The sequence below is a fragment of the Ammospiza caudacuta genome, chromosome 2 (genome assembly GCF_027887145.1).
Source record: "Ammospiza caudacuta isolate bAmmCau1 chromosome 2, bAmmCau1.pri, whole genome shotgun sequence".
Classification (NCBI taxonomy): Eukaryota; Metazoa; Chordata; class Aves; order Passeriformes; family Passerellidae; genus Ammospiza; species Ammospiza caudacuta.
This window is the reverse complement of record NC_080594.1, coordinates 49,829,817-49,857,503: the sequence shown is the minus strand read 5'-3', so window position 1 is coordinate 49,857,503 and position 27,687 is coordinate 49,829,817. Positions and strand designations below refer to the sequence as shown.

The following is a 27,687-nucleotide window of genomic DNA, read 5'->3' as shown; positions in this document are numbered from 1 at the left end:
TGAAAAACTGTCTATCACAAATGTTACTGTTGGACTGTTGGAGGTTAGTTTGGGCACCAAGTTCAAAACCTATTCTGACAGCTCTGAAATATTCACTTAAGACACCTATGTTTTTAAAAAGTAATTTGAAAACTTATCCTTTAGCCTGCTTAGGAAAGCAAGCCTGAATAAAAGCATGATATTTTTACTATTTTCAGAAATGACTTATCTGTAGGAAATACTGAAGACAGTATTGAAAAAATTCAATTAAAATAAGTAATCTCAGTATATTTCAACTGTAAAAACATATTTTCATTGTTTTTGTTCAAAAATGGCTGTTATTTTCATTTAAATAAAACTCCCCTTTACACATAGCTCTGGACTGTGTTACTCGAGTACTTTGTCATGTTGTCATAAAGCAACTGATAATAACATGCAATTAGAAAATAATTTAAATTCAGAACTAATTAGCTGGTAAATACTCATAACCAGTGGTCATTCCATTAACCATTATGTAATTATCAGCATTTATATTTTCAGCAAAAAGCTTAACATTCAATAAACTCTTTTCAAACTGGAGTTCAGAAGAACTGGCAAGGTTTCATCATGAAATTTGCACCACTGGTGCTTGTACTATGCACGTTCTTCTTCACAAACAGTCATCAGTACATCTACTCTTTCCTCTTGTTCTGGTTTTGGCCAGCACAAGGTTAATTTTTTGCAGCAGCTGGAAGGAGATATTATTGAAGTGGTGTGTCCAGGACCCTGATGTTTTTCTATACCCCAGCAGGTCATTGCCAGGGGTGGGGGAGAAGGGACTGGCTTCTGAGGAAAAGTGCATTCCTTTCAGTGGAAAAACACGTTTGGGAAGAACTGATTGGTATTTTTTTATTGTTGCAGGCTTTCCATGCAAGTAATTTCTTTGTGCTATATCTTCTCTTGTTAATGTTGTTGCTTTTACTGTTCCTTTTCTTATCTTATTGCTGTTTCCAGCAAACAGTTCTTATCTCAGCCCATGATCCTTGCCTTTTGTGCTTCCAGTTGGAGGGAAGGGGGAGCAAGTGGCGGCATGGTTTTAATAGGAATACTGAATTGGAGGACACCCATCATCCCTAAACCATGACACCACTTTACATAAAGTATATTCATTCACATGCAAGACAATTCACAAAGGGTGTGGGCATGAAAAAGATGATAGTGCTAAACAAAAACAGTACAGTGAAAAGACCATTTCAGTATCTTTAAATTCTTGTGCCATTGTATACAAACTGAAAACTGAAATTAAACAACCTGTCAGCAAAGGCAAGTGAAAACTACTTTTACGATCAGCATATGGTATCTTCATGGAATATTACGCTCATTTTTTGTGTGTGTTGTTTTGGGCTAGGTGGGTATTATTATAGTATGAACATCAGAAGTACACCAAGGTTTCACACTTTAGTGCATTCAGGCATGCACATTTTGTCCTTGTGAACACAGAAGCAGACCAATGATTAACCAACAGCAAAGAGATGCTGTTGGAGTATCTTCCTGAAAGATGAAAGACAGTTTAGGCAATCCTGTCGTTCAGAGAAAAAAATGAGAAACCTTTGGAATCTATACAGAAAAGCTTTCAAAAAAAAAAATCAGAAATACAGGGAAAAATCAAAGTCTCATGATTAGGTGAAAATTTTATAATTACTTTCAGCCCTTCCATCACATTGTATTTAATCTTGCCCAATCTTGCTTTGTTGAAATTTTTGTGTTATCTAGCATATTTCAATTTGAATTGTAAACTAGTGTCATCAGCTGAAAAGAGCTGGATCCCTGCAGTGTAATTTGTGGAAACCAGTGATGAAATTTCTATGGCCAGGTTAACTGTTGCATACCCTGCAATGCACATTGGCATAATAACCATGACATGGTCACAATTAACAGGTTTGCACATTTTTAAGTAGAGCTGAAAGGCAGTCCCTGACAGCACAAGATTATATAAATATTAATGACATAATCATTAATATTATGTAAATGTATGCATATTGCCATTAGAACATATTATCAATATTAATATAATATGCTATATAAAATATTTTGTCTAATATGTGTACTGTTGAATCTCATTTACAGTAATTTTTTTAAAACCTTGTTTTCTATCTTTCAATTATATTTATTTTCCTCCTTTAAAAATTAAAAAAATATTATTCAAATAAGAAAAAAAATAAAATCATATTACTCCCACCAGAATTAAAAGCCCACACAGAAGAAGAGAGAAAAGAGCAGTCTGTACAGCCATTGTTTTCACTTAACAATTAAAGACTGAGAATCATTAATGGTGTTAAGATCATTTGTTTCCTTACTTACTATTCTTTGTGAAATGAACTTTCATAGTTTCAGTGTGTAAAACCCTGTTTTGTCCTTTGAATGCCATTCTGTGTTTTTCAATAGAGTTTATTACCACAAAGACATTTTAAAAGATCAAACTTGCAACAGGTAACTAATCTGTTCTTACTAGTACAGTTTTTATTGTCCAACCCCTTTGAGAAGATGATATCTCACGGGCCTTGAGTAGTGGATAAAAAAGTGATAGTGAACAATTTGCTTTAATTAACCTAACTGTGAAATAAATTTTGCCCTCTACAGTCCAATACACTTTTCCCCTGTAGCAGCTGCTCTTCAACATGATTTATTTTTTTCCTTGAAGGACTGCAAGTACACCAGATACATAATGTACTGCCATGAATATCAGAACAGAAATCATTGTAGTCTTCTGGCTGTGAGGTTTTTCTTTCTGAAGCACAAGCCAGAGTTGATTAATTCCCCTAGATCCCTCTTTTTCTTTAATTGTGCATTTAAGAAAGTGTTTCTAACTAGGCTAGGTATGAACTTTACCTGCCTGTGTTTGTATGGGCCAGTCTTCAAACAAGTACCATGAGCTCTGTAGCACCAGCTCAGGTAGAAGAAAGGAAAATATTAATGTGCAAGGAATGCTGAGAACCATCTAATGGAAAGGCTAGGAGAATCAGTCTTCTTTGTCTCCTTATGGTTTAAAAAAATCCTGTCTTTATGAAAAATAAGAACCATGAGCATTTAATCTTCTTATAAAGGGCTTTCTCACGAAGAAGGACAAAATAAACACATAGGGACATCTTGGGGATTTAATGAATTTTCCTAATTTATAAAATGATAGTTTCAAAGAATGATAAAATTACTTAAAACTGCATCCTCTCTTATTCTGATCATTTGATCCTTCCAGGTGTCAAAGGGCTTTTCTTCAGGTGAAAGTGGAAGGTTTCCCTTAGAGTTGTCATTCCTTGCAAGTAATAAAGGTTTACAAAGCAATCCACGCATAATCTGACACTTCAAGGAGAGAAATGAAGAGAAGGTGGCTGTCAAATTTACCGAACTTTTGCTATAATCTACCACAGGTAGTTTTTCTTCACTAGCATTTTAGTTCTTTCATTCAGTGACAGCTAAATTATTTCCTTATTCAGAAGCGATGTGCACATTACACTGTATGCAGATAAAGCTTTTCCATTCAGTCCTCGTTATAGCTAATCACTGTAAAAGTCTGGCATTGAATTCTGAAGGTGATTAGCAAGTAACTTGGAGACCAAAATTTTGAATAAAACATCAAATTACAGAATTTTTAAAAATTTCAAATACACAAAATCTAATACCAAACAAGGACATGATGGCTACAGACTACAGTATATAAGTTATCTTACGTGATCTATCCCAGATTTCCAATACTTTACTATTACTAAAAAAATGAAGTCAGGCAAGACAAAAATCAGTTGACATAAGAAGTTAAAACATCACAATTAAAACCACATATTCACTCAGACCAAGACTTAGCAACATCTTGCTGTATATCTGCCTACCCAAGGAAGTCAATCATATTTAAGGAAATTACTATGATTATAAAATCCCTCTGTGGATAACAAGAATACCATGTGTTATACAATTTCAAATCATCTTCTTAGAGAAATCTTATTGCTTTTATAAAAGGGGATAATTCCTCATTTGAAATATAAAATATTTTATCAGCTTGTACAGAGGAAGTGAACTGTTTTACATCACGAAGTTGCTCTACACGGCCATATAAAAAAAATGTATGTTTTAACTTAGATTTGCATGTAGGGCACAAAAGATGTCATTATAACTGAAAAAAAACCCCAGATTGTGCACTGATAGTTACAGATTAATTTTTCTTAATTCCCTGCTATAGCCTTTTCATCAACAACTACAAATGGTAAATTATTTGAAATTTCTAGCAAAGATAAAACCTACTGTGCTTGTAAGAAATATATTTCTGTTTTGTATTAGAAATTTGAAGACTGGCGAATTAAGACACTTAATGAAATCCATATTTTTACTCTTCATACCATATTTTTATACCACAAGCTCTTGTCCCTGCAAAAGCAATACATTCAGACCTGCTAGAAAGTGCTGGACAGAAAATAACATGTGAATCTGCTGTTCATTTCCAAGGCTGCTCTGTTTAATATACAATTGAGAATGCAATCGTATTCTCAATTGTATATTAAACTCTCTACTGTCCTCCAGAGAAAAACTCTTTCACTTAGATTTACAATATCATTGGAAAGTCCAGGAAATCACAGCACTTGAGAGACAGCTACAGAAAATACGTGGTTTTTAAGACATTGCCTTTTTTCTTTAAGAAAAACTCTTTCTCACATTGCATTACAATGGGCTATGGAGATGTCCACAATACCTTTGGAAATTCTAAGCTTATTGGAAATGATTCTATTCAATGGCTACACCTTAAAACATTCTTCCCCAACTGATTGCAAACATCTGATAGTTTCTGTTTGCTTACTCTACATTTACTTTTTCATAAGTGACTCTTCCTTTACAATCCCTTTATAATCATTTCTAAACACAACAAAGGTTACATTTTGGCTTAAACTGATATTATTGCTCTTTCGTTTATTCAAACGACGAAGATAGGGATAATCTGCCTGGGAGTATTCTCTGACAATGACAAAATTCTTCCTGTATGAATATAAAAATTAATAGGAACTGCATAATATTTGAAGATTTACGTGTGTTTCTCATCACAATGCTACTCTGTACTCAAGCTCTTGGAAAAATGGACAGTGGGGATATATTGTAGTAGTAAAGCTAAAACCATGCAGTTAGCAATACCTAAATATATCGGAAGTTATTGGGGCTGAAAATTAAGATGAAGCCATGTCTGGTGCTATCTTGCTTCTTTTACCAGACAGGTAAGACTTTTTGCCTTCTGAATATGAATAACATCCGGACCTGATGACAGAAAACTCATTATTATCAATTGTATTGATCTGTCCCAAAATATCTCCTAATGATTTTTTTATCATCTGGGACATTTCTTCAGAGCCATCTTCCAGTCCAGAATGAAAAGGTACGAGAAATTTCCCAGACCTCCTCAGTGGGGAACATTGATGTTAACTCCTTTAGGATTTTCTTTTTGATATCTTTGTTCGGCCACTCAAAATACAAATGTTCAGTGTATACCCAGTACTCAAATACATAGTATTGATATTCAAAACCAAATACAAGTCAATTAAAAAAAACCCCTGGCCCACAAAGGAATTGAATGAAGACTTCTGACTGCACAAACACAGTCTTTGTAAAGTATGAGGTTAGACAGATCCAGAATCAATCACCAAAAATTTTATTTACTGTATTTAATAATTTTTAATACCAATGGTAAATGATTGTTAAAAGTTATCCAACTCTGCACATCTTCTGTGTAGGAAGGTATTCAAGTCTACCTCTCTGGCTGTTTTGCTAAAATCCATGGAGGAAAAAAAAAATCACTATCAGTACAGTGATTCACGTATGTCTAGGTACATACAAAGTCATTCAGGAAGTACCACAGAGCAGAGTTTCTGTCTCCACAGTCTAAATACTAATTTAACACCTACCAAAGTTGACTTGTGATACCTCAGAGCATCCCAACACAGGAATTCTTAGACGTTACAAATAGACACAAGACATGAGGGACTGGTCTTCACTATCTCTGATCATGAAGCAGGTCACACGTGGTACTTGAACATATAGGACATCTTTTATGAACACAGCAATAATATTCTGAAACAAATTCAGGATTTGTGTTGGGAGGTAACTGTTTCATCTGGGAGAGTGCTGAGAAAGGGCAAACTCAGAGCCCAGTTTGTGCTCATCACTTAAATCAGCAACAAAGATGAAACTAAAGTTAGTAGCAAAGTACAGAGGGAATAAAAAGAGACTAGGGTACAGGACTTGTGTGTGTTTGCTATTGCTTTCAATTGTGTCAAAAAATCCTTTAAAAGCAGCAAAGAAACAGTGAAAGCTTAATTAACACTTTGTACTGTAACCAGAAGTAGTGATGAGGCCTAATTCTGTACAGATATGTATGTTTGGTCAAGCACCCACATCAACACAGTAATCTTGTTATCCTTGCTCTATCCATGTGCTTTATAAAAATTTACCTAAGCCAAACATAACACACATCAGTACTAGGTAACTTCAATTGTGTATTCTGACCCAGTAGATGTTATCCACATGCCAACAGAATGTACCACAGCAGAGTTTTCCTCTAATGAGGCTATTATCTCACAAGACACTTTCAGTAAACTTGAAAAAATACTTAATTACCTTGAAAAACTCTATGCTTTTATTTTATCATACTCAAATTTGACTGTACAATCAAAGAAGATAGCGGGGGGAGTGGGGTGGGCAGCATCTCTGAGGTAAACAACAGCCAACAGTAAATTGAATTCTGTCTGTTTAATTAAAACAACAACAACAAACAAAAAAAAACAAAGAAGAAAATTCAACCAGAACGAAGTATCAATAGACAGCAACCATTTGTAGACTAACACTTTACACAGCTTTTACAAACAGATTACATTTAAAAATAAAATTTCTTTTCTTGCAAGGGTGAAACATTTGATAAATAGGAGTATTTATTTGGCATATTACTTATTTGGAAATAACATCTAAGAACTCAAGTCATCAATTCAAACTTGTATTATAACGGGTCAACAGTACTACTTTTAACCTAGGTGATTAAACAGAATTCCAGCTACTTTAGATTGGTTTTCATGCTTCTGGGTGTCATGGACATTAAGAGAAGTTTGTTTGAGTATCTGACAAAATGGATACATCCCATGCTCTTTGTATTGCCATTTAAATTGTTACTCTAAATCATGTTTGTTTGCTCTGTATTGTTACCGTAAGACTTGGATGCTCTAACTTACATTTAATTCCTCCTTTATCATCAGTGTACAGTCTCATAAGAAAAGACAGAACTACAAAGTTTTACTTTCACACACTGAATTTAAACTTTGCAGACAGGATTTGGCAGCTAGTCAGTTTGAGTTGCAGCAAAAACCAGGAAAATCTGTGTACAAAATTTCATTTCTTAAGCACCATTAAATGCAAAGAAGAATTGTTTTGTGGCCTTCAATTTTTCCTTCACTGGAGACAACACCAGAAATCTCAAAACACTTGTAGGCATAATTTTTTTTAAAAAAATTGTTGTCATTTGTCATGCTTTTTGTTGCATTTAGAAGTGTGACACAGTGACCAGAATTGCAAAGCTAACTTGGGAAGTAATGGGAAAATAATCTTCGTTGGGGTCATTGAAAACACATCAAAAGACCTGAAATTCCAAGTAAATGTGAAGAAAATTAAAGTAATCCCCGTGATGGAGGCAAATAATGAAAGAATTTCTGGTGTCATAATATTGTATGCATATTTACCAGACAAAGAATAAATTTAGATACTGTTACAAAAAGCAGTTGCGCATTTTTCTGTTTAAATTTTTTTTTTTATTTTCAATGTGTGTGATAGAAGAGCTTTCCTATCATACCACAATGATTATCAGCAGCAAGGCCAAAATGTATCTTCTAGAAATAATGTTCCTAAAGCAAGTCCTGTTTTAGAGAGCTTTTAGCAAAAGCTCTTTAACACTATCCTCAATGTTTGCAGGAAAAGTATTTCATGTTGTCAGAGCTGGGAAGAGATGAGAGTGAAAGAAAATAGCTCTATTTAAGTACATAAAGACATACATATTGACATAACTTTTTCCTTTTTCCTTGTCTTGCTGCTGCTTTTATGAAAGCACTACTGTAGTAGAATGCTGTTATCTCTTGAGAAGTATACTTCCAGTTCATTTAGTAGACTTCAACACAATTACAAAATAACTCCCTTTTGTGATGCTTTCCTGTGTTGGCTGTGGAGCATGAAAAGCAGAAAAGCAGTTTATTTAGCTTTGGTAAATCTTGGTAAATGATTTCAGGTAGTAAATAGAGTCTGTGAAGCTTTTTTTTTTTTTTTTGGAAAACTGAAATAAAAATAGACAAAAGGAGGAATAGAACTAGATGTAAACTAGATGTAGAGGCTAGAGATGAAAATTAATCCTCAAGTCTTCCCTCCCAAGTTCAAGTGATTCATCACATACATATTTAAAAAACACAATAGAATAATTTGTCCCCGCATCTGGAAAATAACAACTGTACCTTTTTTGATAAGTCACATGTAGCTAAACTAAAGATTCAAAATTCATTTTTCAGTAGCAAGGGAAGCAAAATGCTTTCCTATGTATACTGTGTCTCATTACATACTTTAAACCTCTGCCCTTTTCTGAGGAATTTTAAATGTCAATGACTACAAAATGATGTGTTCCCGTTGCTTTGCAGTCCTGCTTATAACAACTTTATTACTTCTTTTTACTTACACAGGGGAAAACCCATTAAACGTGTACTAGACACATAAGGACATCATCAGACTTGTATTGCAGAATCCTTTTTTGGTGATGTTGACTCCAACTGTTTAGGCAGCAACCATCTCTAAGTTTCTTTCTAAGCAACCGTGACAAAGCAACAATGCAATGCAAGAAACAGAAAATTAAGAACATGGAGAAGTGTATAAATACTGGTTTTGATCAGTATACCAGTTCTTGGATTAAAACCTATAAGAAAGACATAGCTGATCTTTCAGTTAACTGTAAAAACAAATGAAGCATCAGCAAAACCCAAATTGCCTGTTAAGCATGTAGTCATTCCAAGATAAAACTAAAAGATCTCTTATTTGACATAACATATACATTCCTTGTATTTCAAAGCAGAATTTTCCATACAAAGTATTTACTCCAAAATAGAAATCAGCAGGCATTACTAAAATCCTTTAGTTGAGAGAATATTTACTGCTGTAAATAAAGTAGTATAATCTGAAATGTAGGATTTATTTTTCTTAATTTTGAAGATTTCTTCATTTTAAAGATTCTAATTTGAGTAATTGAAAAACAATTCCTATTTGGATCAAATAACAAGCACATTACCTTCTCCAGAAAGTATGTCTGAAGTTTCTAAAGTTACTCTTTAGGCATACATAGGAAAAGACATCCACGGAGCACAAGTATACCTTGTATTTTTAAACTTCAGTTAGACATTGTTTGTTCCTCAGATTTGGACATCCATCAGTTTTTGTAGCCTGAGATATTATCAGAGAACCAAGAGCTGCAGATCAGGCTTCCCTAAACTCAAATTCTGGAAAAACATGCAAGATTCTGATGGCAAGATAAAGATAAACTATGCTTTATCTTAGTGCCTCAGGTTCACCTAGTCCAGGTTTGCAGTGATTTGGACTGTTCTCTACCAACTGGGTAACTAAACTCTGCCTAGGATAGATCTTGATTTCCTACTTGGCAGCTGGAGAACAATGTCACGTACATTTCTGGAAGGTAATCACTTTTCAGAAAAGCTTTAGTTCAACATAAGGACAACAAAGAGATTTTTGTCAGGCCCTGGTGTACATAAGCAGAGTGCCCTCAAAGCTTTAGAATCTATTATTTCAATTTAAAGAAAATGCTGGATAATTTCAGTTGAAATTTAAAATATTCTACCACAAGGTGGAGATCTCTTTTGGTAGGGGAAAATTGTCTTAAAAATGTTTTTATTTCTTTTTAGCTGTGAATTAACAAAATATGTGATCAGATATGTAAAAAAGTCTCCACATTTTAATTACAGTAAAATAAACACTGTGAGTAGATACTTGAAGATAAGAGAAAAAGGTTAAGTAGTGAGTACAGTCAGGAAATGAGCATGAGATGCGTAAGTGGAGACTGTAAAATATGGGGAGAACAAGGAAGTACCTAGGGATGCTGAAGAAAGTAAAAAAAAAAGAAAAGAAGAAAAAGGTACCAAAATATGGAATCTTTTGGCAATGTAAAAGAATATAGATTAATTTTGCTTTCCACTGCCTTTACCCAATTTTGCATTCTAGCCATTTATTTGCTTTGCTTACCAAACAATCCTAAATCAAAGCTTATTTCTACATAATTTTTTGAATGCTAGCTTTGAATTTTTCTTGAGGTAAAGCCATTTGTTATTAGGTGCTTTAGGATTTCTGATACAGGAAGACAGTCATATTAATGTTCTCAATTTAAATAGTATTTTAGATGTTTTCAATATGATTAAAGGGATACAGCTTTTTCTTCCATAAATGTGACTAAAATCAGTTAAAATAAATCACCAAGTGTGAATCACAATACTATCAGTTCAACAGAAGTTTAACTAAAAGCAAAATCAATAAAATTAGAATATATATTTAAAAAGTACTCTCACAGATTGTGAAAGTTGTTACTAACAGAATTTCAACAAAATATTTAATTCAGAAAGAATGGAGGGTACTTAAATAAATACAGTTTTTATCAAATATAGCTTAGAAATGCTTTTTTCTCTGTCATGACAATACATTAACAGTCTTACACAACTTTGTCAATATAAGAACTGCATTTCTGTTTTTGGAAGCAGTATCTTCACACATGCATTGAACACAATTATCAAATGACTCATGGAATCATTCAAAATGAAATACACTATTTTGTAATGCAGTTCCGTGTTTAAGCAAGATAACAGTTTTCAGCAGATGTCATCAGTATTCTTTTTAAGTGGGAAATACCTACCATAACAGAACGAAACTACAAGTAGAATGTTACAGGGAAGAAAAGTTTTGGGGCTAGGAAAAAAAAATATCTTTTCTTATACTAAACAGAAGGGCTGAAAATAAGGCAAGTTTTTTGGTGTACAAGCTACATCAGGTCTGTATGACCATTTGAGATTAGAAAAATTGCCTGAAAAGTAGCATGGGCATCACAGGAGACTATCAGGTCTTTTCTTGGTCATGCTGCCCACGTGACAAAGGGTTTGGCTCCACTCCATAAAATTCTATGCCACACCCATCCACACTACATAAACTTTGCTCTGAGTATCCTCTGGGTAAACTTGGACCACTTCAGCCCTCAAATATGACTTTTGGTAGCACCAGAATATATGCTGGAAATCTTGGAGTATACTGCAAATGCACAATGCGTATCAGGACACTGTCAGGTGAAAGTGGAGGGAACAAACCTGACACTGCCTTCTCAGCCTCAACTGTACTGGCTTTTGGGATTGTTCACCATGTTCACTTCCTTGTTTAGCACTCAGGCCAAACTCAAGTCAACCTCTTCTTCCTGCACATACTGAAATCTGTCCTATCATTTTATTATCCCTACAGTGAAAACTTTCACTCAGGAAATCAATAACAGCAACCTTTTCTTCCAGGCGTACAAATATCCTCCCATGGCTTTTCATCTCATAGGGAATGCTTATATTAAAGTAATACTCACTGTTAGTTTTTTGGCTTTAAGTTCTGAATCCATCTATTTCCTTCCTTGTATTTCCAAGTACAAGTCAAATACTACAGTTAATTCTCATTGACATACAGCAACTTTATGTGGCCTGAGAATACTGCTAGCTACCAATCTCACATATTTATTAAATTGTTTAAATTAAAATTAAATGCCCTCTTCCATGAACTCTGAAGCACTGTCGATTGGACCACCTAGCAATACAGCCAGGTGACTAAACAAAACCAGTAGGTAATTAATAATAACAATAAAGTGAATAGTCATGAAAATCAGAACAAATTCTGAGAATCCTAGAAAAAACTGGTCTGCAATGGACCTCTGGAGATTATCTATTCCAGTTCAAAGCTGGACTGGAAGAGGCCTTTGGAAGGAGCTTGATATTAAAGCATTGCTAATATAGCCTGATCTGTGGTTAGGGTTCATTACCACAGCTTTGCTCTACTGACTAAGCTTCACTTCAGAGCATTTATTTTTTAAGAAACTCTTCCATTTTATTCTGTTTTCAGCAGTCTGGAGTCACCAGAACATGGTTTTTATTTAATTATTACTGCCTCTCACTTAAAATCCTTTTCCTCAAAACTGAGGAAATTGGGTGCAGAGGAACTTTGCAGACACGTCTACTTCCATCAGGAGCCTGCATGCTTCTCTCAGAAAGGTCTAACAGCTTGGAAATTCAAGGTAGGACCTATGTGAAACTTTAACATGAAACAGGCTGTTGTACTCTACACAGTCAGGCTTTTCTGAAAGCCACTAGTATCCACAACTAATAAGGCAAGGATGCAAAAGGTCTGTATAAAATTTAGTATCTGGCACTTGGAATACTGGGAAAAGGTAATGGGAAGCAAAGGTACCAAAATTTCTGTTCCTCAGAGCACTGAGAGCACAGCAAATAAACGGGGAGGAACTGAAGAGTTTTAACAGTCATTACTACAAGATGTTTCCATCCTTACATCCTTTTATTGAAAATACAGATATACTATATACCTGATTCTTACAGGCAACCTTCAGGATATACATACCCACAAAGGAACATACACCTTATTGAAAAGCATGTGTTTTATGGCTGCCACCAGGATTATCTAACACTTCAGTACATACCACACTCCATTAAAAAAATATTTATGTATTTTAGTTTATATTTCTCTTCACAGTCTTATACAGACTTCATCCACCACAGAAACATAACCAACCATGGCATGAAATGCAGCAACTGTTTAACAGCTTTTGGCAGATATACAGAAAGGTTTAATGAGAAGATTGGCCCAGGTAGCCAAAGCTAAGATGAATTAAATAGTGAGAATACTATTACCCAAGCTGCAAATTTGACCACGATATTGAATTAACCTGTTATCCAAACTGCCATGATTCTTTTAGCCTGGTTTAATAAATAAAAAAGCAACCAAACCCTATGTCAATGTCTAAACCATCTGTCTCCCATTCATTTTCCCTACCTCCTTCAATAGCTTTTGAGTTTCTTGGCCAATTTCAACGAATTTCAACAGACACGCAGATGCCTCAAAAACTATATTCCTGCAAACTGTCTGAAAATGAGATACAGAGAAAATAAGAACCCCCATTTATGTCTTTACTGAGGTATGGGCATGAAGACCTTATAAAATATCAGAAAACTGATGTGAGAAAAAGACTTTGTAAATGTCTCTGTTACAAAAAACCTTCAGTCACTGCTTGTTAAACATGTAAGACAATCAACTCTGAGAAATAAGTCCACAGGAAATCCAGCTTACTTAATTCCAAGTCATGAAAATAATTAAAAACAGTAAGAGGTTAGGACCTGGGATTTGTATTTCATATAGAAGGCATTACTTTCTAAAGGAAGGAAAAAAATCTCATGAGGCTATTCAAGCAAGAAGATCTTTGTACACATAACGTTATCTGCCTTATGATTATGAATAAAACTCAAAATATAACATGCTTTAAACCACCGAGTTTTCAACCAGGAAAGGGCTGCATGCTGTTAGCAAAAGCATGAAGGTTTGGAAAAGAGATTTTAAGTGGTTCCCTCTTACGCTGGGCTTAATTTAGACTCTTTTATTTTTAATTTAACCCCATGCACTTGTTGTTATCCTTTGGTGGTATTCTAGGAGCAGTTCTTCTTCATTACATAGTAGAAGGGAGGGGTGTATCTAACAGAACATTTGTTGAGAAGATAAACAGAAATCCATCTCAGCCAAAGTGGCATCATTTGTGGCTATCACAAACAAAACTTCCAAAATCTTAACTCACGGCAAAGTTCCAGAACTTCATGGTACATAGTTCCTATAGTTCACTTAAATGGACTACTCACTTGGAAGTGGCTATGCAGACCAAAATTAATCTCCCCAAACACAGACAAGATCAGCCCCACTTACATAGGCTCCCTCCACAGAAAATGGAGATAAGATAGACACTTCTAGGACATGAGTCACGTCCTCCTCAAGTAAGAGGAGATTTTAGACAGATTCAGTAAAAACACTCATATGTCAGTAAAAGAAGCCTAGCTGACTGGTGTTGATGCACTAAAATCACATTCCTATACTTGGGCAATATCCTGTTTTAGGAACTTCTGTGCTCAATCAGATTTGGGATTAAGTAAGCAGTGCAAGCAACTGTTGATGGCAAGACATGAAGTATCATCCAATAAATCATTTGATAATGAGTTAGCAATCCACTGATAACTAGTTGGTAATTTTCTTTCAGTAAGAGAAATTACCCACAGGAAAATGTATTTGAATTCAAAGAAATTACAAACTTGCAAAAGAAGTTCTTTTATACATAACAGATAATTATATGTTCTATATTAATTTAAGTATGTTTCACAGAAGTTAGAAATAATTTTGGTAACAATTCCTCAGGTGGGAGGTTTTTATCACACAATCAAGCCAAGAAGAAGTGTTCAGCAGAACCATGGATACTTTCTTGACTAAATTTAACTTTTGGTATGTGATAAATAAACTGAGAGAAATCTACAGCTACAAGCGTCAGAGGTTTACTACTGCAAATCAGATATTTATGTAAGTACAGTAACATGATACTGTAAAAGATTTAGAAGTTACTAAACTCAAAATTTCTAATTAAGCTTCTTAGTATTACAGAAGTGCAGGTTTAAAGTATGTAACTTTTAATTGCAAGAACAAGTATAACTAAACTATCTGAATCAAAAATAATAACTGTAGCTAAAAATTAACACATAATTTAGGCCCTAAAATAAATCACATGAGCATCAAAATGATCCTTAAATAAGGACAAAATCAGTCTGAAATGTTGCACAGAAACGTAGAAAGGGGAGAAGCTCACTATAACCATGTAACAAGTAAAGAACTAACAAAAACCCTCCTTTTTAACATTCTAATGTTTTAATACAGATATAAAAATAATTTTTAAAAATTGTTACTTACCTTGGAGATTTGAAACAATGTGGACTTGTGAAAAAACTACAACCGGTCTCTTTCCAAGAGAGAATTGTCTAACTTTTCCACTACTTTCAGATCTGGAGTGGAAGATATTTTAGGTCTGGCCAAATATCACTGGAAGAAAATTCGTTCACATGTTTGGCTACGTTTTGCATTCCATCCTGTTGCTCTGGCACATAGACATAGCTAATTATAATCTGTGACATAAGCGGTTAATTCTCCTGCTAAAACAGTTGTGTACTGACTCCAGAAATGAACTTATGGTAAGACATAACCAATCTATAACGTGCAGTGAAATCTTTCAACCTGTAACGTAATGCCAACTTTATTAAAATCTGAGAATGAGAGCACTCCATAGAACCTGCACTTAAAATCCATTATCAGTGCCGGCTGCTAACAGCACTAAATGCAAAATTAGAAACAAAAAAGACTTCTGCTTTCTTTTATGAAACTGTATGTAACATCCCAACTGAATTTTAAGAGTTCATTTTCTGAAAACTTTTCATTTTAAGGTTGGCATTATTCTAGCTATAATATATACTGTCTGGCATATAAAAAGTCTCTTTTAAAAAGGAAATACAGGTATTGTAATATAGCTATAATAGCACATATAAATTTTATACAAGAACCATACTAACAATTACCAATCTTTCCAAGAAGTTAAGCCTATCTTGGTATCTAAAACACAGATGCATATATATGCATATACACACACCTAAATACTAGGAGCTATATAAAAAAAGTTGCTTATATTACGTATTTTCGGATTTCAGACATTGTAGGAGTTATAAGTCCTTTTTTTCTTCTTTTTCTTTTTTTTTTTTTTTTCCAGTATCATTAAAGCTTTGAGCTCTTAAATGCAGAAAAAGAATTCCAGTCTGGCACTGCTTACATTACACTACCTACACAAACACTGACCAGCAGACTTCTTGTTCAACCTCAGATATGTTAGAATCTGTGCCAGTAGCTTTCCACAATTTAAAAAGCATTAAAATATACATATGTAAGATTTACAGAATAAAAGGTTTGTGCTATGAGAAGCATTGCAATCCTCACCCACGTTTGGACAGTCTCACTTCTCAAAGCACTATGTTTTTTTTTTCTCAGTCTTGTGCTCACACTGTCAACATGCTTTAAAAGACAAAGCTCCTATCACACGTTTAACAGCTGCAGATCATAAATTTAGGACTGACACAAATCCAGCTGACCACAGGCTTACAAGAAACTTTTTTTCCCTTCATGAGTTCTGTGGCCATAAATCCTTTATCAGACTCTGTTTACATATACAAATGGTGTTCTTTTCTTTGCAAAGAAATCAATTCATTGGTATCGGCCAAAAATGACAAATATTTCCAATAAAAATATTTATCAATATTTTAAAAACAGATTTTGTATTTAATCTCAGATTTTGTATTTAATTGCAGGTATGAAAGAAAGTGTGAGGAAAGCATTTGTATGTTGTGTTAATACCAAAGCTTTTCTTTAATTGAAATTTCTTTTAAGTAGTAGAGGAAGAAACCTATAAATGATGGGAGAGTTTTGAAAGGTTCATTATTTAAGTAATTGGGTATTCATGTCTAGGGATTTTCTGCAAAATCTTTTGCCCATTCTTGGAGAAAATCAGAGGATCAGATAGAAGTGAGTACATGACCATCAAAACCCCAATGCTTTTAACTGCATTTATAGCATGTTTTCTTTTGACATATTTTTAATTACTTGATTTCTAAACATATAAAAAAGATTGACTAACACAGAGCCTAGCTATTGAAAGATTAGATCCTATTGCCCAGTAGCTCTCTTTATGACAGAACTTTGTGCTATTTTCCATATACGATTTCTCTTCATTAGTCTATATGTCTCCCTTGTCCCGCTCTTCCACATAACTAATTTCTGCAAAGTTAAAATTTGAAAAAATGAAAAGAACAAACAAATACCTCAGTTAGTAACTTCTGAAGTTCTCATGAAGTAGGACTGAAGCAAGAGCAACTGTCAGTGAGTTCTGTACCATCTGAAGGCAGCTGTCCTCCTATTTAAATGCACAGAAGGGAAAGAGAAAGCAAAATTTTGCTTGAGTATAGAGAAAAAATAAGATATATTCATGAGCTGGCCTCCTCACTAGTTCAACTGACAACATATTACAAGTGATAGGCCAAAATTCACTCAGCTTACAATGTGACACAAACGAATGAAACACTGCACACCCAAGAGCTGTTTGGACTACAAATGTTCATGACAGCAGAGTAAATGCAAAATAAACATTATTCAAAAATCTATGTGCAAAATAATAAAAACTATTTTTGTTGCAATTATAAGATTGGAATCCATTAGTATAATGAACAACATATTCAGTTCTGGGGTTACATTGCACCTGTACAAATGCAATCCTTTCTCCTCCTCCCCCCTAATTTTCTGCACAGCTCAAGAATGCTGATATCCCATTCCTTGCCCCAAAACTGAAAACTTCCTTTTCAATTGGATTTTGAAAGTCAATGGCTGATGACTTAGTCCTGGAAAGGTAACTAACATATTTATCTTCCATATTATCAGAGTCCACCCATACCAGCACCTGACTAACTAGAAGCACTTGCAAACTCATCTCAGGAAAACAACCAAACAGAAATGATGGTCTCAATATTCTTTAACTGATTCTATTTTAACTGATTCTACGTTTTTTCCCCTCTTTTGTTTTTTTGTTTGTTTGTTTGTTTTTTTTTTTTTTTTTTTTTTAACAAATGTTTGATGTATGCCTATAAGATTTCAAGAACATCTGCTTATTTCTCAAAGTACAAAACAACACAGTGGTGGAGAAGACACTATCAGGTATCAGTTTAAGTAATTCATCCAACTAGAAAGGACATAGAAGACATTTGGTCCTGCCAGATATTTTTCAAGTCTGTGAGATGTTTAAAGGCTGTGATAAGCAGTGGAAAGCAAAGGGTATTTAAGTGGTGATAAGGATGTGGTAAGCAAAGGGTATTCAAGAAACAAAGCTATTCAGCATGTATAGGAAATGGAATTTATCTGAAATACTGTGATTATGTGGAAAACACAAAAATGACTAAAATTAGGTTGTACAGATGTGTAACTCCAGATGACAGCAGAGATCTTTTTAAACCTAAAAGATTCTATGAAACAGGAGTTTTGAGATATGAAATATTAAAAGATACTTTGGTAAAGGTTCAGAGAGGTCAAGTAGTACAGCAAAAGCAAATTTAAAGATAAAATGGCAGAAACCTTGGTGAGAAAAGGTATGAATGTAAAACCAAAATTAACCAAATTCTAAAACAACTAAAGCAGGGGATAACTGTAATAACGGCCAGAAAATATTAAAAAGTAATTACTTTCCAGAAATCTCTGGACGACAATAACAGAGGAGAAATGCCCAAGTGTTCTCTATTCTTGTTCGTGGGTATTTTAGTTACTGATGAGCTTGAATACTGATGCCACAGAAAAAGCACCTTTTCAAAAATGATGTTTTCCTGTTCTCCTGACTTCCCACTACGTTAGAGACTCCACTGTAATACCAAGTAAGAAGTGTTGGAAAGAATTTTTCTAGTGTTTCCCTCCGAAGCAGTTTGAATTGGCTATGTTTAATGTGCTTTTTAAAATTTTAAGGGATAAGACAGCTGTTCATTTACTGATAGATTGAGACCTTGCCTCCTCCTAAGGACAGGGCTATGGTGAATGTTTAAAATGGGACGCAATCTTCTAAACCTGAGCAAAAGAGTGAGCTAAAGACCCTTATATTTTTCCCATATAAACAAAGAGAAACACTTGGAAGTTATTCTTACATCAATTAGATCTACAAAAATGCAATTGTTTTAAGGAGTTCCAAAGTGGAAAACAGTCCAAAAGGAACCTTTTAGAATATAAATATACAACCCAAAAATATAAGGCTTTAAGGGAGATCTGCTTAGACTATTCCATTACATGATATCTATAAGAAGGCTCAAAACAGCTTTGAAACGTGGAATATCTATGTTTCATTATGAACAACAATAAACTAAAAGAGATAAATATGAAAAGTAGTATGCAAGACAATACAAAAATTAAAGAACTTGTAAGTATCCAACTGCCTTGTGTGTCAGTGCACGGCAGGTCTGGTTTCTAGGAAGTTTTTTTCATCTGTGAGCATGAACAGCTGGCTGTGGGTCTATTGCCTGATCACCCCAACAGTGCTTCAATCGCTGCTTCAGCTATTAGGTTTCTGTTCCTTGCTGCCACACAGCTTTTCTCTATCCCATTTTTTGATGTGTTCTGTCACCTTTCCTCCCCTGTACACTCAGTGGGTCCAGAAGAAGAAGCTTTTTTGCTTATTGTTCACCAGCTCTATGCCATCTCTTTTCAAATTCACGCAGACACAAAATTAATTTATACAGAACTCTTTCAAACTGTCACAGAGGGATAGATAATGTTTTTTTTTGGGGAAGGATGTGTTAAGTGGTATCTTCTACTTGGATTGCGTCTTCACACACTTGGATTAAAAAAGATTTAATTTCTGTGAGTATAATTCTGCACAAACCTTTAAAGAGCTTACTTAGTGAAGCAACAGGTGAAAAGTTGCATGCGTACTCTGTACTCACCACTGTAATATGTGCAAAGATGAGCCTGACAGCTGCCCTGGAATATAGGTAAGTAGGGAAAAATCTATCTTTTAAGAGCAAACAAGAAAGCACATATTTGTAGACCCTTCCAAAGAGCCAGCTGAAAATATTAATTTGGAGTCTACAGCTTATGCAGACTGGAAGACACAATGGAGTGACCTTGCTATAGCACTACCTTAAAAGCAGAAAGCCTAAGTATCAAGGAGGAAAAACCCCACCAAACACTACATGTCCAAGCAGATTTGTAGTGATTTTGTCCTGGTGAGTTTTTGGTATAATTCAAGTATTCTCCTAAGCATGAAGTGCAAATACTGCTAGCTTGAGGAAGTTAATTGTTAGTTTTTTCTCAGGAAGGAAACCAGAAATGTTTTTGCTTTGATACTTACCAAAGCATACAGAAACATATACTTTGGTTCATATGAAACTCACAAATATTCTGGACAGGAGGGTGGAGTAAAGAACTTTTTAATAGGTGTGCTATTTTGTGCACTGGGCTTTTTATTTTAGGATATGATTCATTGTGCACCTACTCACAGCACCATCAGCAAGCACTCTGTGACAGACAGAATAGTGTATTTACAATTCTGTTCCATACAGTATGTCAAATCACTTCTACAACAGATGTCAACAGCACTGACAAGCAACAGAGAACCCCATTTCATGTTCTCTGGTCATAACATTTCCTCTTACATCACCTGGTCTTTACTAAAAACAAAACCAAAACCCCAAATGCTCTAAATGTCCAGAGCAGGATGGTCTAGTCTGCCTTGGGATATATGAATTCTGAGGCATTCAAGTGAAGCACATGGCTGTCACTCAGTACAGTTGGCTGTATGAAACAGAAAATGGAATGACTGTCCCTCCATGGCAGAACAAGTTTTTTAGGCCTTTGAAGCCCTGCCTCTGTACCCATATTCTCATATCACATAATGACTTGTACAGATACAAACCCTAAAGAATAGAATGATTTTAACACTCTCTTTTGCTTTCTTCCTATTTCTTTTATCTGTAATTTTTCTTGCTTCCTTCCCTACTCACTGACAGAGCAGAAGTACTGGTAATCAAGAGATATAAAGTCTGCCATTTTATTATTAAATGTTATATTTCAGTAACATAGCATATACTTAACTCTGAGAAAACAAGCTTTTATCTATTTTGCATTTGAAACAAAAGCATATAAAGGACATAAAACTTTGTTTAAATACAGTTATTCAGTGTCTACTTATTAGTTAGAATAGTATTCCCATTCAGTACCACTATGCATCCTCCCAGAAAGAAAAAAAACCAAAAGTTAAGGCACACAAGAAAAATTACTCCAGTTTCAAAAGATTTAGAAGAAGAGAAGTGAAACCATGGAAATTACAGTGCTCTGGCCAGAACCCTATAATAGGAACCATTGTCCCAGAACTCGTGCCCTGACAGACCCAATGCTCAGAATTTAGTGGATTCTAATTTTATATTTGGAGCAATTGACTATTAAATTATGGAAGGAATCTGCATTAGTTTAATTTTCTTAAAACTTCAGTCTTCAATAAAAGTGATAAAAAGATTGAAATCTATTTAATACTGTAAAAATACAGTATCAAAACAGCACTTCTGCCTTGTTAAACAAGAGGGAAAAGTTATTTTAGGATGGTCATACTACAGACCAGTGTTAGGCTCAAAGAAAGAGAATAAGTAAGACTGGCTGTTTAGTACAAATAAATTAACACATTCGTAACAATTTGTTATGAGACCTGAAGAGAATGTCTTTAAATTCTTTTGTTGCACAAGTTCAGCTCACAAAATATCAAAAGTACTAGCAAAAAAAAAACAAAAAAAAACCCCAAGAATTAATGTCTTGCAGTCAGTGTAGGAAAAGCTTTTATCCAATACTGATTATCTCCTGTGGTTTTTTTTTGGTAGCCAAGAAAAAGTAATGCTCCCAAAGCATTTTACTTTTCCTTTAAAACTATGCTATAAAATGCTGAATGATTAATGATTTTTCCTTTACAAGTTCCCATTGTAAAGCTGTTCTGAAGTAGATTACTATTAATTTTGCAATCAAAATCATGCTACACCCTATGACTCACTAAAAGAATGCCAGGGAAAAAAAGCCCTAGCCTTCTAAAATGCCAAAAATGGAGTGGAGGGTGAGAAAAGGCACAATAAAAAGCATTTTTTGTGCTACACAGTAAAACATCCTAACCCCAGATATATTTGGGCTATTATTCTGGAAACTAGAAGTTATTCTATTAATCTGAAAACTAGAATTATACAGTATTTTATAGCATTTCCATTTTTGATTGCAAAACTCAGTCTCTCACTTTTAAATTCCCAAGAAATAGTTAACACCTGCACTGTGGAGATGCAGAGTCAACCCAGCAAAACAGTTCACACCTTGAAGGCCTGGGCAATCTTTGGTTAACAAAACACAGTTCCACACTGGGTTTGCATTGACAGGTTTTGATAGCATGGGGGGCTACAGGGGTGGCTTCTGTGAGAAGCTGCCAGAAGCTCTTCCCATGTCCGACAGAGCCAATGCCAGCTGGCTCCAAAACAGATGTGCTGCTGGCCAAGGCTGGGCCAATCAGGAATGACAGTAATGCCTCTGGCACAACATATTTAAGAAGGAAAAACCAATTATTGGGCAGATGTAACTGTGGCCAAAGAGTAGTGTAGTGAGAACACGTGAGAGCAGCAGCCCTGCAGACATCAGGGCAGAAGGAGGGGCAGGGGGGCTCCAGGCACTGGAGCTGAGATTCCCCTGCAGCCCTTGGTGCAGAGTGTGGTGAGGCAGCTGCCCCTGCAGCCCATGGAGATCCACCTGGAGCCCCTGGAGGAGCCCACACTGGAATAGGTGGATGCCTGAGAGGAGGCTGTGTGACCCCATGGGAAGCCCATGTTGGAGCAGGCTCCTGGCAGGGAGCTGCAGACCCATGTAGAGAGGCGTCCATGCTGGAGCAAGGCTTCCTGGTAGGACTTGTGACCCGTGTTGGAGCAGGCTGGACTGGAAGGACTGCACCCCGTGGAAGAGTAACCCACACTGCAACAGTCTGTGAAGAACTGTTGCCCATGGGATGGACTCCTGTTGGAGAAGTTCAGGGAGAACTGTCGTCTGTGGTGGGAGGGACCCCACACTGGAGCAAGGGAGACTCTTCTCCCTCAGCAGTGGCAGGAACAACATGTGATGAAATAACTGAAACCTCCATTCCTTATCTCCCTGTACTGCTAGGAAGGAGGAGGTAGAGATGAGACGGAGGGAGAGAGGTAGGGGAAGGTGTTTTTAAAATTTGTTTTTACTTCTCATTATCCTGCTCTGATTTTATTAGTAATAAATTCAGTAATATCCCCAAATCAAATCTGTTTTCCCCATGACAGTATTTGGTGAGTGATCTTTCCTGGTCCTTATCTCTAGCCATGAAACCTTCATTATATTTTCTCCCCCCCATCCAGCTGGGAAGAGAAGAGTTAGAGGAGCTTTGTTGGGCACAGGGCATCCAGCCAGAGTGAACCCATTAGAAATTATAAAATAAAACTTAATTGATGATTTTCCAAGATCACTTCATGAAGAATCTGTACTGAACCATATTTAAGAATGCAAGACCAAAGTACTTAATTCAGAGTCACTTTTCTGGATCAAGATAATTGTCCTCATCAGGCAGACAAAGGAAGCTCAGCACTTAGCTCCGGAGTTTTTACCTCTTCTAATGTTTCTGATAAGACAAAAAGAAAGCCTATGCAAAAGAAGCAGAAAATGCTTCTTATCAATTCTTCTGCTCCTGCTTTCTGTGGAAAAAAAAAATTGAACAGCCCTTAAAGAGCAATAGGAGAAGGGAACACAAAATAATTTTTAAGACTCTGGTTTGACATTCTGAACTTGCATTGAAGCAGAGCCTTACTACCAAAGGTTAAGTTGCAGATCTTGAGCCATAAGATCTTTTTTGAGCTACCATTCATAAGAAAGACCGTAAAAATAACAATAATAATGTTGTTAGTATACCCCAACTATCTGTTTGCCCTACTGAGATTTTAGCTTTGCCAAAATGCAAGCAGAAAAATTAGGCACATGAGAAGTGAATTTAATTAGGAACTTGCCATCTGGCATAAGCAAGCAAATGTTAAGTGGCGCCCTTTTAATATGAAGAAACTATAATCAACCAGGGAACAGACTATAAGCTATTTCCTGTTTGATTGAAATGCTTAAATTAACTATGGGAATAGTGTAATTATCTAGTATTTTGAAGGGTTATCCTTGAGGCTGAGCTGTAGGCAACCACAGCAAGGAGAGTAACCATAGTGGAAATGTTGACTTAAAATTGACAGATTTAAACTGATAAATGTTGGCAGTCTTTAAGAATATGACATCTCAAGTTATTGAGCAGAGTTTCAATATACTTGCAAAATAAAGTGCTGTATCAGTTTAAATAAGAAATATAGTAGTACTATCTGGAGCAATGTTTATTACAATATGGCATTCCATTCTAAAAGGCTATTTTGAAAAATAATAAATAATAAAGAACAAACTAGTAGGGAAATAGACAACAAAATGAAGTAGGTTCTACTCGGCTGCTCTAGTTGTGCAAAATAGGAGACAATTTGTTTGATTTTCGTAAGAAACATTATTACCAAATGCCCAAGTTTCTCCTCTAGTGAACCTGTGATTCACAACAGTTTCACAATTACTAGTCAATGTAATTGACTAGTAGAGAATACATTCATTTTAACCATAATCAGAATGGATGGTTTTCCCCTGCTATTTACTCAAAACATTTCATGTCACATCTTTACTTCTCACACTTCAGTGGCTTTGCATCAGCTGAAGTGACAACAGCTGCATCCTAGTTGGTATGATCATCTCATTTACTGTCTGGATAACCACACAAACAGCCTGCTTCATTTTCAGCTGTGCAGTCAAATACCCAATCCATCCACTGTTAGAAAATGGTTGCATGTCTAAACACAAAGCCAAGTTACAGATCAGCCCTCCAGCAGAAAACAACTTCTAGAAATTCCCTGTCCATTTCCTAAGATCAAGTGTCTGACCATCTCTAACCTACTGTGATGACTGACAACTCCCCTTAAGGGTGAGCTGTCACACCTACTGTTATGGTGTATTAATCCAGCAGATAAGCACCAAGACCAGTCTGAAAGTGCATTGTTCTAGTCAGCTCTTGTACAAAACTGAATGGACCCCATTATGCACAGTATAACTAGCTGCATACCCAGTCTAACCACGTCTCAGAACCATCTCTACTTTTTCTAGCACTTTCTAAGAAACTAACCTTGATATTTCTTAGAATACTGATAGGAAGAGGTCTTAAAGGATAACCAGCAACATACAAGTAGTCAGTGCGAAGCCTTTCAGATTTTCAAAATGTGTACATATATTTGGGCTCTTTCTCTTTAATTGCCATTGTTAGACTTTATAGTTAACTGATTTTACTTGCCTCATAGGAATCTTAGAATCTGATTCTGGGCTTGGCAAAACCATCAATACCAGAGCACTTGATTTTTATATTCTCAAGGAAGTTCTAGTAGACACTTGATGTACTTCTCTTTCCTCATTAACTTGGCTTGACGTGCTTAGATTTTAAGCTTGTCCTCAAGTCAAGGGCATCCTGCTTTACTATCAATACCTAGCAGTTCTTATTTCTTATATAATTTACTGTTCCTTGTCTGCCTCCTATATAATATTCCCAAAAGAATAAAAAAATTAATGAAGATGCATTTTAAAAACAGATATATAGCCTAATAAATTGACAGGTGCATGTGAAAATACTTTCAAGTATCTCTCAAAATTTCCCCACAATTCTCTACTGCTTGCCACAGGACTGAGCAAATGGAAAGGATAGCAGTTTTGTTTGCTACTGAAATAGTTCGGAGAAAAAAGGTCTGGTCAACTATATTCAGATTTTCTCCTGAGAATGGCACAAGAAGAGCAGCAATATTTTTGGATATTTGTGTTCTCCTTGCATTTTTAAGACTGAATCAAGGAGGGATTGGCACTCTGACACCTGAGGCTAGAAGAGAAGTTGCCTCCAGCCATACTGATTTTCATGACAGCTTTCCTGGGCTTGTTGTTAGCTGAAGACTGGAAAGCCAGGGAAGACAAACACTGAGTGTTCCATTTGTGTTATTTAGCATCCAACAGCACACAGGAATAATCTTACTGCAGTGATATGGATACCCAAGTGACTGAGAAAAAGTGAAGACAATGACTCACATTCAGGTTACACATTCAGGAACTGGAAGGAGTTGAATGAAAATGTGTTTGCACTGTTGCTAGGGAAGTTGTTTAATCCTTGGAGCAGACTGTAACAATGCTTCATGTAAAGGCCACGCATTGAGAGACCAGGATGAGCAGCTGGTAAAGTACTATAGGAAAGCTTGACCTTACTCTGAGAGAAACTAATGGAGGAAATCCCACAGAAGACAGAACCTGAACAAAGAAGGAGCACTTTGAGGGTGCTGGTTTAGTACCAAATCTGCAACAGAAAGATACCACCTCTTGATGCTTAATGTGCAAGTTACAGGTTAAGGAGAACAGCCTTTAAGATGTGAAAGACTACCTCTGTGAGCAAAAAAACTGTACCCACCGAGCATTCTCCAGCAGCAGCTTCCACAAGATGACACAGGAAATTAGTATACCCTTTGAATCATACAATGTAACCTCTACAGAAGGAGGTCAAAAGACAAAGAGTTTCTTCTACATTAAATTGCATCTCTTTGCTCAAGTAGTATTTTATATCCTCATATATTGCGAGGATCTTGTCTTCACTGCAAGCAAAGTCTTCACTTGTCTTTCACTGAAAAGAATAGACTGGGCTTTGTTTCATACCATTATTTCTAAATGCAGCATATTCTTATGGTAAGTCTATACCTTAGGTAGCTTGCTGTTTTTCCAAGCAATCAACATTTGAAACAATGATTTGTACATGGTCTATACACTGTCAAATAGCTCCACTTAAAATCTTTTTCTTGTAGCAGTAGAGATAACCAGATAATTTGCATTTGTTAATGGTGGTATGATTAAAAAATGGAGAAAATACATCAACCTAATTTGTATTTATATGAGTGCTATACACTCATTTATAATTAAAAAAAAACCAACATAAATAACAGAAAATATTTTGGGCTATATAAAATTTTAAATGACACATTCAGAAACTGCGGAATTAAATATGACAAGAAAAGAGATTCATAGTCCAACTTCTGTGCTTAGTAAACAGTAAAATTTACATGCTTACTTATACTCCTCTGTGAAAAATATAACTACCTTAAAATACTTTTTTTCAAATTTTTTACTGGAAATGCCACATAAAATCAACAACTTGTTCTGTGTAAGCCCAGGGAACAGATCCAGTGGAGGGCAAAGGCCCTGATTAGCAAGATGAGGTAAAAAATAGCAAGACAAACAGATGGACACATGGTAACTAATAGTGTGTCAAGCTCTTCTGAACTAAAGTGACCTTACACTTATTTTGCATTCCCAAAAGGTAACTAAGGATAAATGAGCTTTGGGGTTTTATTATTTTTTGTCCTATTGAAAGAGTAATTATAATTAGCAATGCAGAGAAGCTTCCGTGTCACTTTCTCAGAATCACCAACAATTTTAAACTTTGAGATACATATTTAATGTGCTTGGTGCAGAAAGAGCACTACTGATAACTGGCTATCTCTGAAGGATGCTTCCCAATTTCCTGTAGATTGCAATGCAGCATCTGTAAAAATGTCAAGCACTAACAACTCTCACTCTTCATTCCTAAGCCAATCCCATGCAATTCATTACAGTTCTTGGTTTCACCTGCTTTAGGAAGGAACCATAAATAGCATCCTTGTGAGAGAACATACAATTCCACAAATTAACACTTTCCTGAGTATGAATAGTGTAACTTTTTTGGGGAGTTGAGTCCACTTCAGCTAGACCCAGTGATGTGCCTTTGGAGGTACCTGTAACTTTTATTCAAGATGGATGCTTTTGTCATCTTGCTTTTGTCATCTTTTTAGGCACTGTGAAACAAAGATTCAATCTTAAGAGGAGAGTCAG

At 35.5% G+C, this 27,687-nt stretch overlaps 1 protein-coding gene across 5 annotated transcripts in view; it reads right to left on the bottom strand.

The window, feature by feature from the left end:
- Positions 1-27,687, bottom strand: part of SGCG (sarcoglycan gamma) — a 106,013-nt gene that overhangs the window by 58,343 nt on the left and 19,983 nt on the right. For 3 of the 5 annotated variants that reach the window (XM_058800120.1, XM_058800122.1, XM_058800123.1), the window contains exon 2: positions 16,989-17,080. The gene's annotated coding sequence lies outside the window, so the exon portion shown is untranslated. Of the gene's footprint in view, positions 1-15,039; positions 15,169-16,988; positions 17,081-27,687 lie in introns of those variants that run through there. The other 2 variants (XM_058800121.1, XM_058800124.1) reach the window with 2 other exon arrangements.